Here is a 23,795-nt window from a genome sequence, read left to right as displayed (position 1 = left end):
CCCATTTCTGCACTGGATTGTTTGTTTATCGGGTATTGAGTTTGGTAAGTTCTTTATAGATTGTGGATACAAACCCTTTATCTGCTATGTCATTTGCAAATATCTTTTCCCATTCCGTCAGTTGCTTTTTAGTTGTGTTGATTGTTTCCTTTTCAGTGCAGAAGCTTTTAATCTTGATGAGGTCCCAAAAGTTCATTTTGCTTTTAGATCCCTTGTCTTTGTAGATGTGTCGAGAAAGAAATTGCTGCAGCTGAGGTCAAAGAGGTTCTTGCCTGCTTTCTCCTCTAGGGTTTTGATGGTTTCCTGTCTCACATTCAGGTCTTTCATCCATTTTGAGTTTATTTTTGTGTATGGTGTAAGAAAGTGGTCTAGTTTCATTCTTCTGCATGTTGCCATCCAGTTCTCCCAGCACCATTTGTTAGAGACTCTTTTTTCCACTGGATATTCCTTCCTGCTTTGCCAAAGATTAGTTGGCCATACATTTGTGGGTCCGATTCTAGGTTCTCTATCCTATTCCATTGGTCTATGTGTCTGTTTTTGTGGCAGTACCATACTATCTTGATGATTACAGTTTTGTAGTAGAGACTGAAGTCTGGGATGGTGATGCCTCCCATGTTGGTTTACTTCTTCAATATTACTTACCTATTTGGGTATTTTGTGTGTGTGTGTGTGTGTGTGTGTGTGTGTGTGTGTGTGTGTGTTTCCATACAAATTTTAGGATTGCTTGTTCTAGCTTTGAGAAGAATGCCAGTGCAATTTTAATTGGGATTACATTGAATGTGTAGATTGCTCTGGGTAGTATTGACATTTTAATAATAATAAATATTATTCTTCCAATCCATGAGCATGGAATGTTTTTCCATTTCTTTGTGTCTTCTTCAATTCCCTTCATAAGCTTTTTATAATTTTCAACATATAGGTCTTTTACATCTTTGGTTAGATTTATTCCTAGGTATTTTATGGTTCTTGGTACAATTGTAAATGGGATCAGTTTCTTTAATTCTCTTTCTGTTGCTTTATTATTGGTGTATAAAAATGTAACCAATTTCTGTACATTGATTTTGTACCCTGTGACTTTGCTGAATTCATATATCAGTTCTAGCAGTCTTTTGGTGGAGGCTTTGAGGTTTTCCATGTAGAGTATCATGTAGTCTGTAAAAAGTGAAAGTTTGACTTCTTTGCCAATTGTGATGCCTTTTATTTCATTTTGTTGTCTGATTGCTGAGGCTAGGACTTCCAACACTCTGTTAAACAATAGTGGTTAAAGTGGATATCCCAGTTGTGTTGCCGATCTTGGGGGGAATGCTCTCAATTTTTCCCTATTGAGGATGATATTAGCTGTGGCTTTTCACATATGGCTTTTATGATGTTATGTTTCTTTTTGAAGTATGTTCCTTTGTGAAGTATGTTCTTTCTATCCCCACTCTCTTGAGGGTTTTTATTAAGAAAGGATGCTGTATTTTGTCAAATGCTTTTTCTGCATCAGTTGACAGGATAATATGATTCTTATGCTTTCTTTTATGTTATGTATCACATTTGATTTGCGAATATTGAACCAGCCCTGCGGCCCAGGAATGAGTCCCACTTGAACATGGTGAATAACTTTTTATATTGTGTTGAATTTGATTTGCTAGTATCTTGTTGAGAAATTTTGCATCTGTGTTCATCAGGGATGTTGGCCTATAATTCTCCTTTTGTGTGGAGTCTTTCTCTGGTTTGGGAATCAAGGTAATGCTGCTTCATAGAAGGAGTACAGAAGTTTTCCTTCCATTTCTATTTTTTGGAAAACCTTGAGGATACGTATTAACTCTGCTTTAAATGTATAGTAGAATTCTCCAGGGAAACAGTCTAGTCCAGGACTCTTATTTGTTGGGAGATTTTTGATAACTGATTCAATTTCTTCACTAGTTATCGGTCTGCTCAAATTTTCTATTTCTTCCCGTTTGAATTTTAGTAGTGTGTGGGTGTGTAGGAATTTGTCCATTTCTTCCATGTTGTCCAGTTTGTTGGCATACAATTTTTCATAGTATTCCCTGATAATTGCCTGTATTTCTGACGGATTGGTTGTGATAATTCCATTTTCATTCTTGATGTTATCTATTTGGGTCCTCTTTTCTTTTTGAGATGTCTGGGTAGGGGGTTATCAATTTTGTTTATTTTGTCAAAAAACTCGATTTCATTGATCTGTTCTTTTTTTTTTTATTCTATATTGTTTCTGCTCTAATACTTATTATTTCTCTTCTGCTGGATTTGGGTTTTCTTTGTTCTGCTTCTATTTCCTTTAGGTGTGCTGTTAGATGTTGTATTTGGGATTTTTCTTGTTTCTTGAAATAGGCCTGGATTGCAATGTATTTTCCTCTTAGGACTGCCTTTGCTGTATCCCAAAAGGTTTGGATTGCTGTGTTTTCATTTTCATTTGTTTCCATATTTTTTTTAAATTTATTCTATAGTTGCCTGGTTGACCCATTCATTCTTTAGTAGTATGCTCTTTAACCTCCATGCATTTGGAGGTTTTCCAAATTTTTCCTGTGGTTGATCAAGTTTCATAGCATTGTGTTTTGAAAGTGTGCATGGTATGATCTCAATTCTTTTATATTTACTGAGGGCTGTTTTTTGTCCCAGCATGTGATCTACCTTGGGACTGTTCCATGTGCACTTGAGAAGAAAGTATATTCTGCTGCTTTAGGATAAGAAGTTCTAAATATATCTGTCAAGTCCATCTGGTCTAATGTATCATTCAAGGTGATTGTTTCTTTATTAATTTTCTGTCTAGATAATCTGTCCATTGTTGTAAGTAAAGTATTAAAGGACCTTGCAATTACCACATTCTTACCAATAAGACTGCTTATGTTTGTGATTGTTTTATATATTTGGGTGCTTTCTAATTTGGTGCACAGACATTTATAATTGTTAGCTCTTCTTGAGGGATAGACCCTGTATTTATTATATAATGTCCTTCTTCATCTCTTGTTATACCCTTTAGTTTAAAATGTAGTTTGTCTGATAGAAGTATGGCTACTCCAGCTTTCTTTTGACTTCCAGTAGCATGATAGATTGTTCTCCATCCCCTCATTTTTAATCTGAAGGTGTCCTCAAGTCTAAAATGAGTCTCTTTTAGATAGCAAAGATGGGTCTTTTTTTCTCTATCCATTCTGATATCCTATGTCTTTTGATTGGAGCATTTAGTCCATTTACATTCAGTGTTATTATTAAAAGATATGGGTTTAGAGTCATTGTACTGTCTGTAGGTTTCACACTTGTAGTGATGTCTCTGTCTTTTGTGGTCCTTGCAACATTTCACTCACAGAGTCCCCCTTAGGATCTCTTGTAGGGCTTCTTTAGTGGTGATGAATTCCTTTAGTTTTTGTTTGGGAAAACCTTTATCTCTCCTATTCTGAATGAAAAGTTTGCTGGATAAAGAATTCTTGGCTGGACACTTTCCAGAGGGGGCTTCTGGGAAGATGGCGGCGTAGCAGGACACTGAGCTCACTGCGTCCTGCGGATCACTTAGATTCCACCCACACCTGCCTGAATAACCCAGAAAATTGCCAGAAGACTAGCAGAACGGATTCTTTGGAGGCAAGTGTAGATGAGAGGTCCATGGAAGAGGGTAGAAGGGCAGAGAGGCAGTGCGCGCTACATGGACTGGCAGGAGGGAGCCGGAGCAGAGGGGCAACCCACCAGCAAAGCAGAGCCCCCGAGTCTGGCTGGCAAAGAGGAGGGGCCAGACAGAGTGTGTTCTGACAGCAAGCAGGACTTAACATCTGGAAGGTTATAAGTTAACAGCTCTGCTCGGAGAACAGGGAGGGGGGGCAGGAGGATAACTGGAGGGAGAGTTGTTGAGCCCTAGACAACAGAGCGTAGCATGGCGGGGAACAAAGGTGCTCACCAGCGCCATCTCTCTCACCCATCCCCGAGCCAAAATCCCAAAGGGAACCAGTTCCTGCCAGGGAACTTGCTGGCACCTCACAAACACCCAACACTGTGCTTCTGCGGATCCATCCCTCCAGTGTGTCTGACTCCCTCCCGGTGCCTCAGGGCCCCTCCCGAAGCGGATATCCAAAGGATAAGCGAGCTGAGCCTGCCCCTCCCACCCCTGTGCACCTTGAGGATCCACCCCAGCTAATACACCAGATCCCCAGCACCACAAGCCTGACAGTGTGCAAGTAGCCCAGACGGGCCACGCCACCACACAGTGAATCCTGCCCCTAGGAGAGGGAAAGAGAAGGCACACACCAGTCTGACTGTGTCCCCAGCAGTGGGCTGGGGGCAGATATCAGATCTGACTGCGGCCCTGCCCACCAACACAAGTTATTAAAGACAGCACAGGGGAAGTGCCCTGCAGGTCCTCACCACTCCAGGGACTATCCAAAATGACCAAACGGAAGAATTCCCCTCAAAAAAATGTCCCGGAAATAACGACAGCTAACGAACTGATCAAAAACGATTTAAACAATATAACAGAAAGTGAATTTAGAATAATAGTCATAAAATTAATCGCTGGGCTTGAAAACAGTATAAAGGACAGCAGAGAATCTATTGTTACAGGGATCAAGGGACTAAGGAACAGCTAGGAGGAGCTAAAAAATGCTATTAATGATCTGCAAAATAAAATGGAGACAACCATGGCTCGGATTGAAGAGGCAGAGGAGATAATAGGTGAACCAGAAGATAAAATTATGGAAAAAGAAGAAGCTGAGAAAAAGAGAGATAAAAAAAATCCAGGAGTATAATGGGAAAATTAGAGAACTAAGTGATGCACTAAAGAGAAATAATCTACGCATAATTGGTATTCCAGAGGAGGAAGAGAGAGGGAAAGGTGCTGAAGGTGTACTTGAAGAAATAATAGCTGAGAAGTTCCCAGATCTGGGGAAGGAAAAAGGCATTGAAATCCAAGAGGCACAGAGAACTCCCTTCAGACGTAACTTGAATCGATCTTCTGCACGACATGTCATAGTGAAACTGGCAAAATACAAGGATACAGAGAAACTTCTGAAAGCAGCTAGAGATAAACATGCTCTAACATATAAAGGGAGACCTATAAGACTCATGACCGATCTCTCTACTGAAACTTGGCAGGCCAGAAAGGAATGGCAGGAGATCTTCAATGTGATGAACAGGAAAAATATGCAGCCGAGAATCCTTTATCCAGCAAGTCTGTCATTTAGAATAGAAGGAGAGATTAAGGTCTTCCCAAACAAAAACTGAAGGAATTCGTCACCACTAAACAAGCCCTACAAGAGATCCTAAGGGGGATCCTGTGAGACAAAGTACCAGAGACATCGCTACAAGCATGAAACCTACGGACATCACAATGATTATAAACCCATATCTTTCTATAATAACACTGAAAATAAATGGACTAAATGCGCCAAACAAAAAACACAGGGTATCAGAATGGATTAAAAAACAAGACCCATCTATTTGCTGTCTACAAGAGACTCATTTTAGACCTGAGGACACCTAAAGATTGAGAGTGAGGGGATGGAGAACTATTTATCATGCTACTGGAAGTCAAAAGAAAGCTGGAGTAGCCATACTTATATCAGAAAAACTAGACTTTAAATTAAAGGCTGTGACAAGAGATGAAGAAGGGCATTATATAATAATTACAGGGTCTACCCACCAGGAAGAGCTAACAATTAAAAATGTCTATGCACCAAATACGGAAGCACCCAAATATATAAAACAATTACTCACAAACATAAGCAACCTTATTGATAAGAATGTGGTAATTGCAGGGGACTTTAACACTCCACTTACAGAAATGGATAGATCATCTAGACACATGGTCAATAAAGAAACAAGGGCCCTGAATGATACATTGGATCAGATGGACTTGACAGATATATTTAGAACTCTGCATCCCAAAGCAACAGAATATACTTTCTTCTCAAGTGCACATGGGACATTCTCCAAGATAGATCACATACTGGGTCACAAAACAGCCCTTCATAAGTATACAAGAATTGAAATCATACCATGCATACTTTCAGACCACAATACTATGAAGCTTGAAATCAACCACAGAAAAAGTCTGAAAAACCTCCAAAAGCATGGAGGTTAAAGAACACCCTACTAAAGAATGAGTGGGTCAACCAGGCATTTAGAGAAGAAATTAAAATATATATGGAAACAAATGCAAATGAAAATACAACAATCCAAACGCTTTGGGATGCAGCGAAGGCAGTCCTGACAGGAAAAAACATTGCAATCCAGGCCAATCTCAAGAAACAAGAAAAATCCCAAATACAAAATCTAACAGCACACCTAAAGGAAATAGAAGCAGAACAGCAAAGACAGCCTAAACCCAGCAGAAGAAGAGAAATAATAAAGATCAGAGCAGAAATAAACAATATAGAGTCTAAAAAACTGTAGAGCAGATCAACGAAAACAAGAGTTGTTTATTTGAAAAAATAAACAAAATTGATAAACCTCTAGCCAGTCTTCTCAAAAAGAAAAGGGAGATGACTCAAATAGATAAAATCATGAATGGAAATGGAATTATTACAACCAATCCCTCAGAGATACAAGCAATTATCAGGGAATACTATGAAAAATTATATGCCAGCAAACTGGACAACCTGGAAGAAACAGAAAAATTCTTAAACACCCACACTCTTCCAAACTCAATCAGGAGGAAATAGAAAGCTTGAACAGACCCATAGCCAGTGAAGAAATTGAATCGGTTATCAAAAATCTCCCAACAAATAAGAGTCCAGAACCAGATGGCTTCCCAGAGGAGTTCTACCAGACATTTAAAGCAGAGATAGTACCTATCCTTCTCAAGCTGTTTCAAAAAATAGAAAGGGAAGGAAAACTTCCAGACTCATTCTATGAAGCCAGTATTACTTTGATTCCTAAACCAGAGACCCAGTAAAAAAAGAGAACTACAGGCCAATATCCCTGATGAATATGGATGCAAAAATTCTCAATAAGATACTAGCAAATTGAATTCAACAGCATATAAAAAGAATTATTCACCACGATCAAGTGGGATTCATTCCTGGGATGCAGGGCTGGTTCAACATTTGCAAATCAATCAACATGATACATCACATTAATAAAAGAAAAGATAAGAACCATATGATCCTGTCAATCGATGCAGAAAAGACCACTGACAAAATTCAGCATCCTTTCTTAATAAAAACCCTTGAGAAAGTCGGGATAGAAGGAACATACTTAAAGATCATAAAAGCCATTTATGAAAAGCCCACAGCTAACGTCATCCTCAATGGGGAAAAACTGACAGCTTTCCCCTGAGATCAGGAACACGACAGGGATGTCCACTCTCACTGCTGTTGTTTAACATAGTGTTGGAAGTTCTAGCATCAGCAATCAGACAACAAAAGGAAATCAAAGGCATCAAAATTGGCAAAGATGAAGTCAAGCTTTCACTTTTTGCAGATGACATGATATTATACATGGAAAATCCGACAGACTCCACCAAAAGTCTGCTAGAACTGATACATGAATGCAGCAAAGTCGCAGGATACAAAATCAATGTACAGAAATCAGTTGCATTCTTACACACTAATAATGAAGCAACAGAAAGACAAATAAAGAAACTGATCCCATTCACAATTGCACCAAGAAGCATAAAATACCTAGGGATAAATCTAACCAAAGATGGAAAAGATCTGTATGCTGAAAACTATAGAAAGCTTATGAAGGAAATTGAAGAAGATATAAAGACATGGAAAAACATTCTGTGCTCATGGATTGGAAGAATAAATATTGTCAAAATGTCAATACTACCCAAAGCCATCTACACATTCAATGCAATCCCAATCAAAATTGCACCAGCATTCTTCTCGAAACTAGAACAAGCAATCCTAAAATTTGTGTGGGACCACAAAAGGCCCTGAATAGCCAAAGTAATTTTGAATAAGATGACCAAAGCAGGAGGTATCACAATCCCAGACTTTAGCCTCTACTACAAAGCAGTAATCATCAAAACAGCATGTTATTGGCATAAAAACAGACATATAGACCCATGGAATAGAATGGAAAACCCAGAAGTAGACCCACAAACGTATGGCCAACTAATCTTTGACAAAGCAGGAAAGAACATCCAATGGAAAAAAGATGGTGTCTTTAACAAATCGTGCTGGGAGAACTGGACAGCAGCTCCTCATCAGGGAAATACAAATCAAAACCACACTCAGATATCACCTCACGCCAGTCAGAGTGGCCAAAATGAACAAATCAGGAGACTATAGATGCTGGAGAGGATTTGGAGAAACAGGAACCCTCTTGCACTGTTGGTGGGAATGCAAACTGGTATAGCCACTCTGGAAAACAGTGTGGAGGTTCCTCAAAAAATTACAAATAGACCTACCCTATGACCCAGCAATAGCACTGCTAGGAATTTACCCAAGGGATACAGGAGTACTGATGCATAGGGGCACTTGTACCCCAATGTTTATAGCAGCACTCTCAACAAAAGCCAAATTATGGAAAGAGCCTAAATGCCCATCAACTGATGAATGGATAAAGAAATTGTGGTTTATATACACAATGGAGTACTACATGGCAATGAGAAAAACTGAAATATGGCCCTTTGTAGCAACATGGATGGAACTGGAGAGTATAATTCTAAGTGAAATAAGCCATACAGAGAAAGACAGATACCATATGTTTTCACTCTTATGTGGATCCTGAGAAACTTAACAGAAACCCAGGGGGAGGGGAAGGAAAAAAAAAGAGGTTAGAGTGGGAGAGAGCCAAAGTATAAGAGACTCTTAAAAACTGAGAACAAACTGAGGGTTGATGGGGGGTGGGAGGGAGGGCAGGGTGGGTGATGGGTATTGAGGAGGGCATCTTTTGGGATGAGCACTGGGTGTTGTATGGAAACCAATTTGACAATAAATTTTATATATTGAAAAAAAAAAGAGGGGTGCCTGGGTGGCTCGGTCAGTTAGGCGTCCGTCTTCGGCTCAGGTCACGATCTCACTGTCCGTGGGTTCGAGCCCCGCGTCGGGCTCTGTGCTGACTGCTCAGAGCCTGAAGCCTGTTTCGGATTCTGTGTCTCCCTCTCTCTCTGACCCTCCCCCGTTCATGCTGTATCTCTCTCTGTTTCAAAAATAAATAAATGTTTAAAAATATTAAAAAAAAAAAGAATTCTTGGCTGCATATTTTTCCTATTCATCACATTGAAAATTTCTTGCCACTCCTTTATGGCCTGCCACATTTCGGTAGATAGATCTGCTACTACCCTTATGTGTCTACCTTTGTAGGTTAACGCCTGTTTATCCCTAGCTGCTTTCAGAATTCTCTCTTTATCTCTGTATTTTGCCAGTTTCACTATGACCTGTCGTGTAGAAGGTCAATTCAAGTTATGTCTGAAGGGAGTTCTCTGTGCCTCCTGAATTTCAATGTCAGTTTCCTACCCCAGATTGGGGGAGTTCTTGGCTATGATTGCTCAAGTATACCTTCAGACCCTTTCTCTCTCTCTTCTTCTGCTGGAACTCCTATGATATGGATCTTGTTCCATTTCATTGAATCACTTAGTTCTCTAATTCTCCCCTCATGATCCAGAATTTTTTTATCCCTCTTTTTATCAGCTTCATCTTTTTCCATAATTTATCTTCTATTTCACCTATTTTCCCCTATGCCTCTTCAATCTTCACTATCCCTGCCTCTAGTTTATTTTGCACCTCATTTACAGCATTTTTAAATTTAGTATGACTATTTTTCAGTTCGTTGATCTCTGCAGCAATAGATTCTCTGCTGTCTGTTTTCAAGCCCATCAATTAATCTCATGACTATTATTCTTTAAAAAAATATCTATCCTTTAACCTATATACAACGACTTCTTGTAGAATTGACCCAGAATTTTGGAACGTAACAGGAGATTGAACTCACATGATATTCTCATTTCAATGATTGGGACATACAAGTTGATCAATAAATATGATAGTTAATATTTATTGAATGCTTCATAGAATTTTTATATAGTACATAACTTAATTCTTATAATCTTTTGAATTAGGGACTATTTTCATCCTTTATAGCTTTATAGTCAGTAAAACCGTATAGCCAATTTATAGTCAATAAATTTCAAATGTAATTGATGTGTGTATGTGCATGTGTACATTAGCCACCGTAAAAGTTATACATAGTTTTTGAATCAGATAATCTGGCTTTGGGTGGCTTTGTATTTGAGATCTACACCATGAAGCTTTCCATGTTACTGTTATTTGGAAAGGTGGTCGGGAGAAGAGGTAAAAAGATAGTTACAAGAGAGGCCTTAGCTTTTTTGTAGGTAAGAGGCCCCTTGTAGATTTAGGAAAATTAATAAAATATTTATTTTGGAGATCTCAGGAAATGTATGGGATTTGAAAGTGCCAAAAGGTAATCAGACTACCAATTACAGAGCTGTTGCAATATTATGTTTGAAAGAAGTGATGTATAAATAAGTGTCTAGAAGGTAAAAATGGAAAGATTTTAGATTTGGTTACACAAGTAAAGGTTAAGTTAAAGGGAGGAGTCAAGAATGACTCTGAAGCATCTCTACAAGTATCAAAGTGGCAGTTAGAAACAATATCTCTGATAGAAGGACTGTGGTTAGCAAAATGATTGTTATTTCAAATTTGGATAGGTAGAGTCTGGGATGCTCTTGGGAGAAAATCAAGGGGCAAGTAGTAACTAGTAGTAGGGTTGGTTCTACCTGCTCTCTGCTAACAGAAAAAAATGGTTGAGTTCACCAGACCTAGTAGATGAGCCAGAATCAAACACTGTATTAGTCTACTTTCAAGCCAAAAACATTTCAAATAATTCATTACTTCATACTTCATTACTTCATTTCAAATCATTCATTACTTTTCATCCCTTTCTTCTTTAAGAATAGTCACACTAATAGGATAGCCATATATGAATCTGGTAGCTATGGCAGCTTCCTAAAACATTGCTTGGACAACCACTGCCAAATCAGAATCTATAATTATTCTGTTATGTGCTTTGTGGTGAAACATCTCTTCCACCTTCACTTTACCAAATGCAACTTAAAAATTATATATTATCTCTTTAGATATGTTATGAATTTTCAAGTTTTGGTCATTTTGGTCACTTTTATTGGTTGAAACTATTTTTCATCCCCTATGACACTTATGCATACTTAAATTAAAATTTAAAGTATACAACTTGATAGTTTGCCATATAGGCACATTATGAAATAACACAAGGTAATTATCTTATCCATCATTTCACAGAGTTATCTGCATATTTCTTGGGATGAGAACACATTCTTTAAGCAAATTTCAAGTATATAATACAGCATTGTTATCAGTCATATAGTACATTAGATCTCCAGAACTTAGTCATCTTGGATAAATAAAAACATATTATCCTTTGACCAACGCCCCTCACTTCTCTCTCCCACCTCATATCTGACAACCACCATTTGACTGTGTTTCTATGAACTTGATTATTTTAGATTGCACACGTAAGTGGAAGGATATAGTATCTGTCTTTCTGTGTCTGGCTCATTTCACTTAGCCTAATATCCTTCAGGCTTATTCATGTTACCCCAATGGCAGGATAACATGAATTTGTTTGATTTTTTTTTCAAGTTAGTTAACATACAGAGGATTTCTTGTTTTTTTAAATGCATGTTTATTGCAGCAAGTGTATATGCTGTGTGTGTGTGTGTGTGTGTGTGTGTGTGTGTGTGTGAGAGAGAGAGAGAGAGAGAGAGAGAGAGAGAGATCAGATCCTAATGATTTATTTTTTTATTGTAGATAGTTGACACACATGTTACACTAATTTCCAGTATAAAACAGAGTGATTCAACAACTCTATATATTATAATGTTCTCACAAGTGTAGCTACTATTGTCACCATATAGTGCTATTACAATACCATTGACTACATCCTTATTATGTACCTTTCATGCATGTGACCTATTCATTCCAAAACTAGAAGCCTGTACCTCCCACCCCCCTTCACACATTTTATCTACCTCCTCCTGTCTGGCAAGTACCAGTTTGTTCTCTGTATTTATAGGTCTGTTTCTTTGTTCTTTTGTTTTGCTTTTTAGATTCTGTAAGTAAAATCATATAGTATTTGTCTATCTCCAACTTATTTGACTTACTACTTTCAAGGTTCACCCATGTTATTGCAAACTGGGAGATCTCATATTTCTAAAAGCTGAGTAATATTCCATTGTGTGTGTGTGAATACCACTTCTTTATCCATTCATCAATCAATGCACAGATTCCTTCCATATTTTGGTTATTGTAAATAATTCTGTAATAAACTTGGGGTGCATGTATCTCTTTGAATTATTTTTTTTCTTTGAGTACATACCTAGTAATAGAATTACTGAATCATATGGTCTTTATTTATTTTTTTGAGGAACCTCCATACTATTTTCCACAGTGGCTTCACCAAGTTACATTCCCACCAACATTGTACAAGGGTTTTCTTTTCTCCACATCCTAGCCAATGCTTTTTATTTCTTGTCTTTTTAATTTTGGCCATTCTAAGAAGTGTAGATGACCTCTCATTGCGGTTTTGATTTGCATTTCCCTGATGGAGGTGATGTTGATCATCTTTTCATATGTCTATTGGCCATCTGTATGTGTTCCTTGGAAAAAATGTCTACTCAGGTCCTCTACCTATTTTTTTAAATTGGCGTTTTTTTGAGTTGTACAAGTTTTTATATATGATAGATACTAATATCTATTGGATATATCATTTGCAAAAACATCTCCCATTCAGTAGGTTGCTCCTTTGTCAGTTTGATGGCTTCCATCACTGTGCAAAAGCTTTTTATTTTGATGTAGTACCAAAAGTTTGTTTTTGCTTAATTTTTCTTGCCTTTGTTGACATATCCATAAACATGTTGCTAGGGCCTATATAAAAGATTACTGCCTATATTTTCTTTTAGGATTTTTATGGTTTCAGGTTTCACATTATGTCCTTAATCTACTTTGAGTTTATTTTTGTGTATGGTATAAGAAAGTGGCCAGTTTCATTCTTTTGCATGTAGCTGTCCAGTTTTCCCATAACCATTTATTGAAAATACTACCTTTCCTCACTGTATTTTTTTGACTGACCTGTCATCAAGTAATCGTATAAGTGCATATTTATTTATGGTATCTCTAATCTGTTCCATTTAACTATAGGTCTATTTTTATGCCAGTACCATAGTTTTTGATTACTATTGCTTTGTAATGTATCTTTAAATCTGGGATTGTGATACCTCCATATTTTTGTTCTTCCTCAAGATTGTTTTTTTCAATTCAAGGTCTTTTCTGGTTCCATACAAATTTTAGTGTTATTTGTTCTAGTTATGTGAAAAGTGTTGCTGGTATTTTGATAGAGATTGCATTGAATTTGCAGATTACTTTGGGTAGTATGGACATTTTAGCAATATTAATTCTTCCAAACCATGAGCATGGTATATTTATGTCACCTTTAATTTCTTTCATCAGTGTTTTATAGTTTTCAGAGTAGAGGTCTTTCACCTCCTTGGTTAAGTTTATTCCTGGTATTTTGTGCTTTTTGTTATAATATAAATGAAGTGTTTTATTAGTTTCTCTTTTTGCTGCTTTGTTATTAATATATAGAAACTCAACCAATTTCTGTATATTAATTTTGCATCCTGTAACTTTATTAAATTTATTTATTACTTATAATAGTTTTTTGATGGAGTCTTTAGGATTTTAGTATCATGTCATTTATGAATAGTGACAGTTTTACTTCTTCCTTACCAGTTTGGATGCCTTTTATTTCTTTTTCTTGTTTGATTGCTGCAGTTAGGACTTCCAGGACTATGTTGAATACCAATGGCAAGAATATATGTTTTTGTCTTGTTTCTGATCTTAGAGGAAAAGCTGTTTTTCATTATTATGATGATAGCTATGGGTTTGTCAGATATGGTCGTTACTATGTTGAGATATAATCCCTCTAAACCCATTTGAGAATTTTTTTTATAGTGAACTGATGCTGAATTTTGTTAAATGCTTTTTCTGCCTCTATTGATATCATATTTTTATTCTTTAATGTAGTGTATCATGTGATTAACTTGTGGATATTGAAATGTTCTTGCATTCCTGGAATAAATCCTACTTGATTGTGGTGAATGATCCTTTCAATGTATTGTTGAATGCAGTTTCCTAATATTTTTTTGAGGATTTTTGCATCTGTGTCCATTAGGGATATTTTCTGGTAGTTTCTTTTTTCATAGTATTTGTCTAGTTTTGTTATCAGGATAATGTTGGGTCCGTAGAATGTATTTAGAAGCTTTTTCCCCCCTCTTCTATTTTTTTGGAACAGTTTGAGGACACTAGCCATTAATTCTCTTTTAAATGTTTTATAGAATTTACCCATGAATCCATCTGGTCCTGAACTTTTGTTTTAGGAGAGGTTTTTTGTTTCTTTATTTGTTTTTTACCAATTGAATTCATTAGTAGCAATTTGTTCAGATTTTCTATGTCTTCTTGCTTCAGGTTTAGAAGAACGTGTTTCTAAGAATTTATCCATTTCTTCTAGGTTGTTCTACTTGTTATCCTATAGTTTTTTGTAGTAGTCTCTGTAATGTCAGTTGTTACTGCTCTTCCATTTTTGATTTTGAGTTCCCTTTTTTTTTTTTGGATAAGCATTCACAAACCTTTAGCAGTTATCTTTTCAAAGAACTACCTCTTGGTTTCGTTGATCTTTTTGTCTCTTATTTGTTTTTGCTCTGATCTTTATTATTTCCTTCTTTCTACTAGAGGCTTTGTGTGTTCTTTTTCTAGCTCCTTTGGGTATAAAGCTAGACTATTTGAGATTTTTTGTTTCCTGAAGTAGGCCTGTGTTGATATAAATTTCCCTCTTAGGACTGCTTTAACTGCATTCGAAAGATTTTGGAACATTCTGTTTTCATTTTCAGTTTCCATATATTTTTTTTTCTAAATTTCCTCTTTTTATTTATTGACTCATTGGTTGTTTAGGACAATGTTGTTTAGCATCCATATTTGTATTCTTTCTAGCTTTTATTTTGTAATTGATTTTCAGTTTATACCATTCTGGTTGGAAAAGATGCTTGATATGATTTCAGTCTTCTTAAATGTATTGAGACTTGTTTTGTGGCTTAACATGTAATGTGTCCTGGAGAATGTTCCTTGCGCACCTAAAGAAAAAAATGTATTCTGGGTTTTGTGGATGAAATGATCTATATAAATCTGTTAAGTCCACGTGGTCTAATGTGTCATTCGAAGCCACTGTTTCCTTCTTGATTTTATTCCTGTATATTCTATCCATTGATGCAGGTGGAGTGTTAAAGTTTCCTACTATTAATGCATGTTCTGTGAAAGGGAATTATATGCAAAATGACCTCCAAAGGATGAAAGAGCTGTAAGACCAAAAATAAAAGCCAACAAGTCCAGCTTGATAAGAAATGGTTTTACTAGGGGGACTTTCACTAGAAGTGTGTCTTAGGTAGCCTTGAAACAACAAGTAGGTCTCTGCAAACCTACCTCCCAAACTATCTACTTTTATAGTTCTGGAGGATGGGGAGTAGATACTGGGAGACCACTCAGGAAAAGAATGTTTGAGAACAGTTTTGTGTTATAGTCCCCTCACCTATCAGAGCAAGGACAATACACCCTAAGGGTGCACTTAAGGGTACGGTTAACAAAAGGAAAAAGAAATAATATGAGGGGCAGGGCTGTGCTCAAGAAGGCTTCAGGTCACAAAGAAATTATCATGGCAGATTTGTCCAGGATGGCATTAGTCTGTTTCACAAAATGTATTGCTGTCAATTTCTCCTTTTTATGTCTGTTAATATTTGTTTTGTGTACTTAGATGCTACAATGTTGTGTACATAGATATTTACAATTACTATATCCTTTTGTTGGATTAATCCCCCTATTGTGTTGTCTCTTGTTATATTTTTTGCTTTAAAGGCTATTTTGTCTGATATAAGTATTGTCACCCTGGCTTTTGTTTGTTTACATTTGCATGGAGTATCTTTTTCCATCCCTTCACTTTCAGTATGCATGTGTCTTTAGGAGTTAGATGAGTCTTTTGTGGGCAGCATATAGATGGGTCTTATTTTTTTAATTCATTCTCTCAACCTATGTCTTTTAGAACATTTAGACCATTTACACTTTTCTGCTATTTTTTTTTCAGTTCTTCTCTGTTCCTTCTTTTCTTCCTCTCTTTCTTTTTGAATCTATTATAGGTTTTTGGTTCCTGGTTAGCATGAGGTTGATATATAACATCTTAAGTATATAGCAGTCTATATTAGGTTGCCCATTACTTAAGTTTGAACACATTTATAAAGAATTTCATTTTTACCCTCCTCCATATTATGTATATGATGTCATATTTTACAGTTTTATTTTTGAGTCCTTTTCCTAATTTTTAATATATTTTTTCTATTTTTGTCTTTTATCTTTCATACGAACTTTAAAGTGGTTGCTCTAGTACATTTACTATATGTTTGCTTTTACTCATGATTTTTTTTTCTTTCATAATTTCTGCTAGTTAGGGCCTTTTCTTTTCCACTTCGAGTTTCTTAGACAAACAGAAGTTAAAAGAGTCCACCACTAAACCAGCTTTATAAGAAATATTAATGGGATTTTTTAATCTCTCCTTCAATTCTGAATAAACTTGCTGGGTAGAGTATTCTTGGTTGTAGACTTTTTCCTTTTTGGAATATATCATGCCACTCCCTTTTGGTCAGCTGAAAAATCAGCTGATATCCTTATAAGGTTTTGTTTTGTATTGCATGTTACTAGTTGCTTCCTCTTTAATCTTTAACATTTTAATTATTATTGGTGGACCTCCTTTGATTTATCTTGTTTGGAACTCTGTACTTCCTGAATGTAAATATCTGTGTCTTTCCCTAGGTTAGGAAATTTTTTAGCTATTTTTTCAAACAAGTTTTCTGTCCTTTTCACTCTCTTCTTCTGGGACCCCTATCATGCAAATGTTTGTTCACTTGATGTTATCCAAGAAATCCCTTAACCTATCCTCATTTTTTTTCTTTTTACTGTTCAGCTAGCATGCTTTCTATTACCTGTCTTTCAGATCACTGAACCATTTTTTTTGCATCCTCTAATCTGTTAATTCCCTCTAGTGCATTTTTAATTTCAGTTATTCTTTAATTCTAATTGAAGGGTGCCCTTCAAGTGGCTAAAGTGGGTGCAAAAACTGGGTTTCCCAAAACACCGTTCAGGGGCACTCTGGTGGTGTGCATGAAGTCGAGGTGGGTGCAGGCAGGGGTCTCCTGGGGTGCACTTTCTTTGTAGAAATGTCTATTCAGAGACCCTTGACCATTTTTAATTTTCTTTTCTTATAGAATTTAAAGAGTTTCTCATATAGTTTAGATATTAACTCCTTATCAGATATATGGATTGGAAATATTTTCTCCCATTTGGTAGGCTGTCTTTTCATTTGTTTCCCTTATTGTGCAAAAGCTTTTTAGTTTTATATAATCCTACTGGTAAATTTTTGCTTTTTCTGTCATATCCAGAAATAATTACCCAGACAAATGTCCATGAGCTTTTTATTTTTTCTTCTGGCATTTTTTTGATGGTGTATATAGTGGAAGATACAGGTCCAATTTCATTTTTTTTGCATGTGGAGAAAAATTTTCTCAGTTGACCACAAAAGCTTGAATTTTTCTGGGCTCTCCCTTCTATTCCACTTGGCCATATGATTGATTTATGAGTGTACTTTACCCTTTTGATTGTTATACCTTTGAAATATTATTTTAAACCATGGAGTGTGATGCCTCCTGTTCTATTGTTTTTCTTCAATATTGCCTTGGCTATTTGGAGTATTTTAGGATTCCAAATGAATTTTAGTGTTTTTACTATTTCTGTAAATAATGGCTTTGAGATTTTCATGTGGCATTGAATCTATGGATCACTTTGGGTTGTAAGGACATTGTAACAATTTACTCATCTCATGTTTATTTATTTTTTTCTTCTGCTAACCATGGATTTCATTTGGTGTTTTTCTAGTTCCTTAAAATCTAAAGTTAGGCTGTTTGATATCTTTATTTCTTTTATAATAGGTATTTAACATAATAAACTTCCCTACTAACTTCCTTAGTAATCCTCTTGGTGCATCCCATAAGTTTTGTGTTAAGTTGTTATTTTCACATTCATTTTGAGTATTTTAAAATACTTTTTTGAATATATTTTTTACCCAATGGTTAAGCATATGTTATTTAATATTTAATTTAATATTATTAATTTAATAATTTAATAAATTATTTAATGGGGAATTTTCCTCTTATTGATTTCTAATTTCATTCCATTGTGTTCTGAGAAGATACTTGGTACTATTTCAATGTTAAATTTGTTAAGACTTATTTTGTGATCTAATATCTAATTCTCATAGAACATTCTATGTGCTTGAGAAAATGATGTTGGATGGAAAGATCTGTATAAGTCTGTTAGGTCTTTTTTGTTTATAGGCTGTTCAAGTGAGCTCTTTCCTTATTGATTTTCTGCCTGGATGTTCTATCCATAATTTAAGGTATTAAAGTCTCCTACTATAGTTATATTATTATTAATTTCTCCCTTCAGATACATCATTATTTGTTTTATATTTTTGGGTTCTCTGATGGGTAAGTATATATTTATAATTGCTATATCTTCCTTTTAAATTTAAACTTTTATCAGTATTTAATGACTTTGTCTCTAGTGACAGTATTTTACTTAATTTTTCTGATAGAAGTATAGCAATCTCTGCTCTTTTGATTGCCATTTGCGTGGAATTTATTTTTCCATACCTTTACTTATGGCCCAGATGTGTCTTTATATTCTAAGTTAATCTCTTGTAGATAACATACTGCTAGAATTTTTTTATCCATATTCAATCACCATCTTTCAATTGGGGGATATAATTCATTTATATTTAAGATAGTTACTGATGTGTAAAAACTTACAATGTTTTCTGTTTTCCATTTCCTTTGTTTCTCCTACACTTTTGTTGTCTTGTTTTTTGATGTTTTTTGGTAGAGATTTAGTTTCATTTCTTTATCTTTTGTGTATGTATAAGAGGGTTTTTCTTTGCAGTTAAAATGAGGCTTGTATAAATTTGTGATTATACATCTACTGTAATTTGATAAAAAGTTTAATTGGCGGGGGTTCAGAGCTGATGGCCAAGAAAAAATTCTTGAAATTGTCTTTAGTACAAAAAAGGTGATTTTATTAAAGCACTGGGACAGGACCTATGGGCAGAAAAAGCTGCCCTGGTGTTGTGAAGTGACTGGTTATATACTATGAAGCTGGGGGAGATAAAGACAAGAGGAAGTTTCTTAAAGGGATTTCCATATACTAAAATGACTCACAGATTACTGGAAGCCTAGCTATTTTCAAACTAAAGTTGTTTTACCCTCTAGCAAAAACATTATTATTAAGACAATAGGAAGTTCCTAGAGATTAGGCTATTGATAAGATTGCCCTTTTCCTGTAATATTACTAAAATATTTGTAAAATGATGGAGATTACCAGTTTAACCATTTGTTTTCTGTCCTTTCCTTTGTTCTCAGGTAGCCAGGGATGTCTGAGGAATGTCACAGATATCCCACCCAGGGGGCAGGATGTTAGCTTGTGCTTTGCTCTCAGCTTCCTTATGCTCCCTCATCATAAGTGCATAGAAAAAGTCTTGCACTTTGCCCACCACCCTACTCATTTCCTTTGTTTTCTAAAAGTCAGAGGTTATTTTTGTATTGAAAATCCATAATGAAATTTTTGTGGGTTTTTTTTCTACATTTAGCTTCCAGGGTAATTTGCGGACCACCACTGCAGTCTTATTTTACTCTGTCTGTAGTCTTATTTTCCTCTATATTTAATGTTACCATTAAGAATTATATTTTCATATGATTTCACATTGTTCTTCAATAGTTTCAATTCCATTTGAACAACTTCATTAAGCATTTCTTTTAGGGCAGATCTAGTAGTAAGAAAGTTCCTCAGATTTTGTTTGGGAAAAGCATTCATTCATTTCTGAAGACATTATTGGGGAGCCTGGGTGTCTCAGTCAGAAAAGTGTCTGACTCTTGATTTCAGCTCAGGTCATCATCTCATGGTTTGTGAGTTTCAGCCCTGTGCTGGGCTCTGCTCTAGGAGTGTGGGGTCATATTGGGATCCTCTCTCTCTGCCCCATCCCCTCTCTTAAAAATATATAAATAAATTTTTAAAAAGCACTATTGCAGAATATAGTATTAGTTGGCAGATCTTTTTCTTTCATTTATTTAAATCTGTCATTCCACTCTCTGCTGGCTTACAAGCTTAGTGTTGAGAAATCCATTGATAATCTTAGTTGTGTGTGTATGAAGATGTATGTGTGTGTATATGATGAGTTGCTTTTCTCTTGCTCCTTCCAAAATTCTTTGACTTTTAACAAATTATTTTGGTGTAGACCTCTTTATGTTCAACAATTATGGCATCTTCTTGGTTTTTTAAGACTGGATGTCTATTTCTCCACCAAGATTTGGGTAGTTTTCAGTTATTTATTTACATAAGCTTTCAGCCCCTTTCTCTCTCTTCTCCTTCTGGAATACTCATAATGCATGTATAATTTACTTTAAAGTGTTTTATATATCTCTTCATTTTTTTTCTGCATTATTTCAGGTGATATATCTTTGAATTGATTATGTTGTCTACTTAATGAAGTCTGTTGCTTAAGCTCTCTATAGCAGTTTTTAGTTCAGTCACAGTATTCTCTTGTTTCTGTTTGGTTCTTTTTTGTTTGTGTTTGTTGAAATATTCATTTTGCTCTTGTACTGACTTCCTTATTTTCAATAAACTATCTGTGCTTTCTTGAAGCTTGCTGAACTTGTTTGTAACAACTATTTTGAATTATTTGACAAATTGTGGATCAAAATTTATTTATGGTTGATCAATAAACATTTTCTTTCTTTTTCTTTCTTCCTTCCTTCCTTCCTTCACTGGCATAATTGTTCCTGATTTTTATGTCTATCCTTTCATTGCTGTCTGTTCATTTGAAGAAGCAGTCATCTCTTCCAGACTTTATAGACTGGTATCAGTAAGGGAATACCTTAATATGGAGGCATAGTGATACTGACTGGAAGTGGGAACACAAAGGCACAATAGCACTGGGTCTAGTGGTACAAGGTTTGTCAAGTGTGGAGTTGTGTACCGACTCCAGATCCAGGAGATGTGTGGTCATATGGTGACTTAGGTAGCTGGGGTCTGCAAGATAAATAAATGCAGAGAAATATGTGAGAGTTCAGCAATGGCCCTAAAGTTGTTACAGCCATTATGATGTCTTTATAGACAGTGGTAAATGTGCTTATATAGCAGGAATGAAGCCTGGCTACAGGTATATGTGCAGCATTGGTAACCAGGGGTCTGGCTCTGATAGTCAATGAGACATGCAATCACAAGTCCTGCAGGACTATAGTAATCAATGGAGCAATTAAATAGATAATACGATAGGAAAGATGAATGAAACTAAAAGATGATTTTTAAAAAGATAAAATTGATAAATCTTAGACATAGCAAGAAACTCAAAAGCATAAATAAATAGTAGACATTGCAACAATTACCACAAAAATACAATGGATCATATGGAACTATGTAAATACACATCAACAAATTGGACAACGTGGAAGAAATCAATAAAGGTCTAAAAATATGCAATATACCAAGACTGAATAATGAAGATTTGGAAAATCTAAACAGACCAATTATTAGCAAGGAGTTTGAATCAATAATCAAAATTCTCCTAACAAAGAAAAGTTCAGGATTAGATTATTTCAATAATAAATTCTACCACACATTTAAAGAAGTAAAACTAATTCTTTTGAAACTCCTCCAGAAAATAGAAGAGTGATCAGTTCCAAGCTCAGCTTATGAGGCCAGCATAAAGCCAAACAAGGACACTACAAGACAAAAAATATATAGGCTAAAAACCCAGATGAACACAAATTCAAAAATTCTCAACTATTAGCAAATTAAATTGACTGCAATCAAATGATCATACACCATGATCCAGGGAGATTCATTCCAAGAAGGATGGTTCACAATGTGCAAATCAATAAAATTCTTTATTCTTTTTTTAAAAGAGTGTATCAACGATATGGCCATCTCAATAGGTGCAGAATAAGCACTTAACAAAATTCAACAGCATTTCATGATAATGTACCAAAAAATGGTTATATACCTGAACAAAATCAGGGAAATTTATGAGAAGCTCACAACTAACCTAATACTCAAAGTTGCTATACTGAAATTTTTTCCTCTAAAATGAGGAACAAGAAGATACGGATGCCCATTCTACTTTTATTCAACATATTAATGGAAATTCTAGCCAAGCAATTAGGAAATAGATCCAAATTCAAAGGAAAGAATAAAAGCTCTCTCTGCAAATTACTTTAAAGACTCCATCAAAAAACTAACTGAATTTATTTGTTCCAATAATATGGAGGATTAAAAAATCAACATACAAAAATCACTTGTCTATACACAATTAAGAAAAATATCCCATTTAAAATAACATCAAAACAATAGAATACATAGGAAAAATCTAACCAACGAGGTGAAAAGCTGTACATAGAAGCACACATAAATCTGTGTTTATAGATCAGAAGAATTAATACTGTTAAAATGTCCATCCTACCTAAAGTAAACTTCACATTTCATGCAATCTGTAATCAAACTCCCAATGGCATTTTTCACAGAAAATAAAACAAGTAATCCTGAAATTTGTGTGAAATTTTAAAAGATTCTGAATAGTCAAAACAATTTTAAGAACAAAGCTAAAGATTTGTTCTTTTCCTGATTTCACATTATATTACAAAGTTATGGTGATAAAAATATATTGGATAAAAGCAGAAACATAGATCAATAGAACAGAGAGCCCAGAAGTAAAACCACACATACAGCCAATCCATTTACAGCAAAGAAGCCAAGAATATACAAAAGGGAAAGGACAGTCTCTTCAATAAATGGTGCTGGGAAGACTAGATATACACATGCAAAATAATGAAACTGTACTCCCATCTACATAATACACAAAAATCAACTCAAAATGGATTGAAGAGTTGACTATAAGCCTTGAAACTATAAAACTAGGAAAAAAAATAGAGAATAAGCTCCTTAGCTTTGGTCTTGGAAATAATTGTTTTAGATTTAACATCAAAAGCAAAGACAATAAAAGCAAAAATAAACAATTGGGACTACATCAAACCAAAAAGTTTTTACTCAGCAAAGTATACAATCAAAGAAAATGAAAAGGTCAACCTGTGCAACAGAAGTGTAAATCACATATACAACAAAGGATTAATACCCAAAATATATAAGTAATTCCTACAACTTAATATAGCAACAAATAACAATAAATGACCCAATTTAAAAATGGGCATAGGACCTGAATAGCCCTGTTTCCAAAAAAAAACATACGAATGGCCAACAGATCTATGAAAAGGTGCCATCACTAATTGTCAAGAAAATACAAATCAAAACCACAAGAAGATCTCACCTCACACTAGTCAGAATAGTTAGTATCAAAAGAAATATCAAATGCTGATGAAGATGTGAAGAAAAGATAACTGTTGATGTGAACTGTTGATGTGAAGAAAAGATAAATACTGTTGGTGGGGATGAAAATGATAAAACTTCTATGGTAAACAGTATGTAGTTTCATCAGGAACTTAAAAATAGAAATGCATATGATCCAGCAATTCTACTTCTGGATGTATATTCAAAGGAAACAAAGCCATTATCTCTAAGAGATAGCTATACCCTCATTTTTAATTGCAGCATCAGTCACAGTAGCCAATATATGGAAACTACTTACATGGCCATCAATGGATGAATGGA

The sequence above is a fragment of the Panthera leo genome, chromosome F2 (assembly GCF_018350215.1).
Source record: "Panthera leo isolate Ple1 chromosome F2, P.leo_Ple1_pat1.1, whole genome shotgun sequence".
NCBI lineage: Eukaryota > Metazoa > Chordata > Mammalia > Carnivora > Felidae > Panthera > Panthera leo.
The sequence above is the reverse complement of the archived record's forward strand: the minus strand, read 5'-3'. Positions refer to the sequence as shown.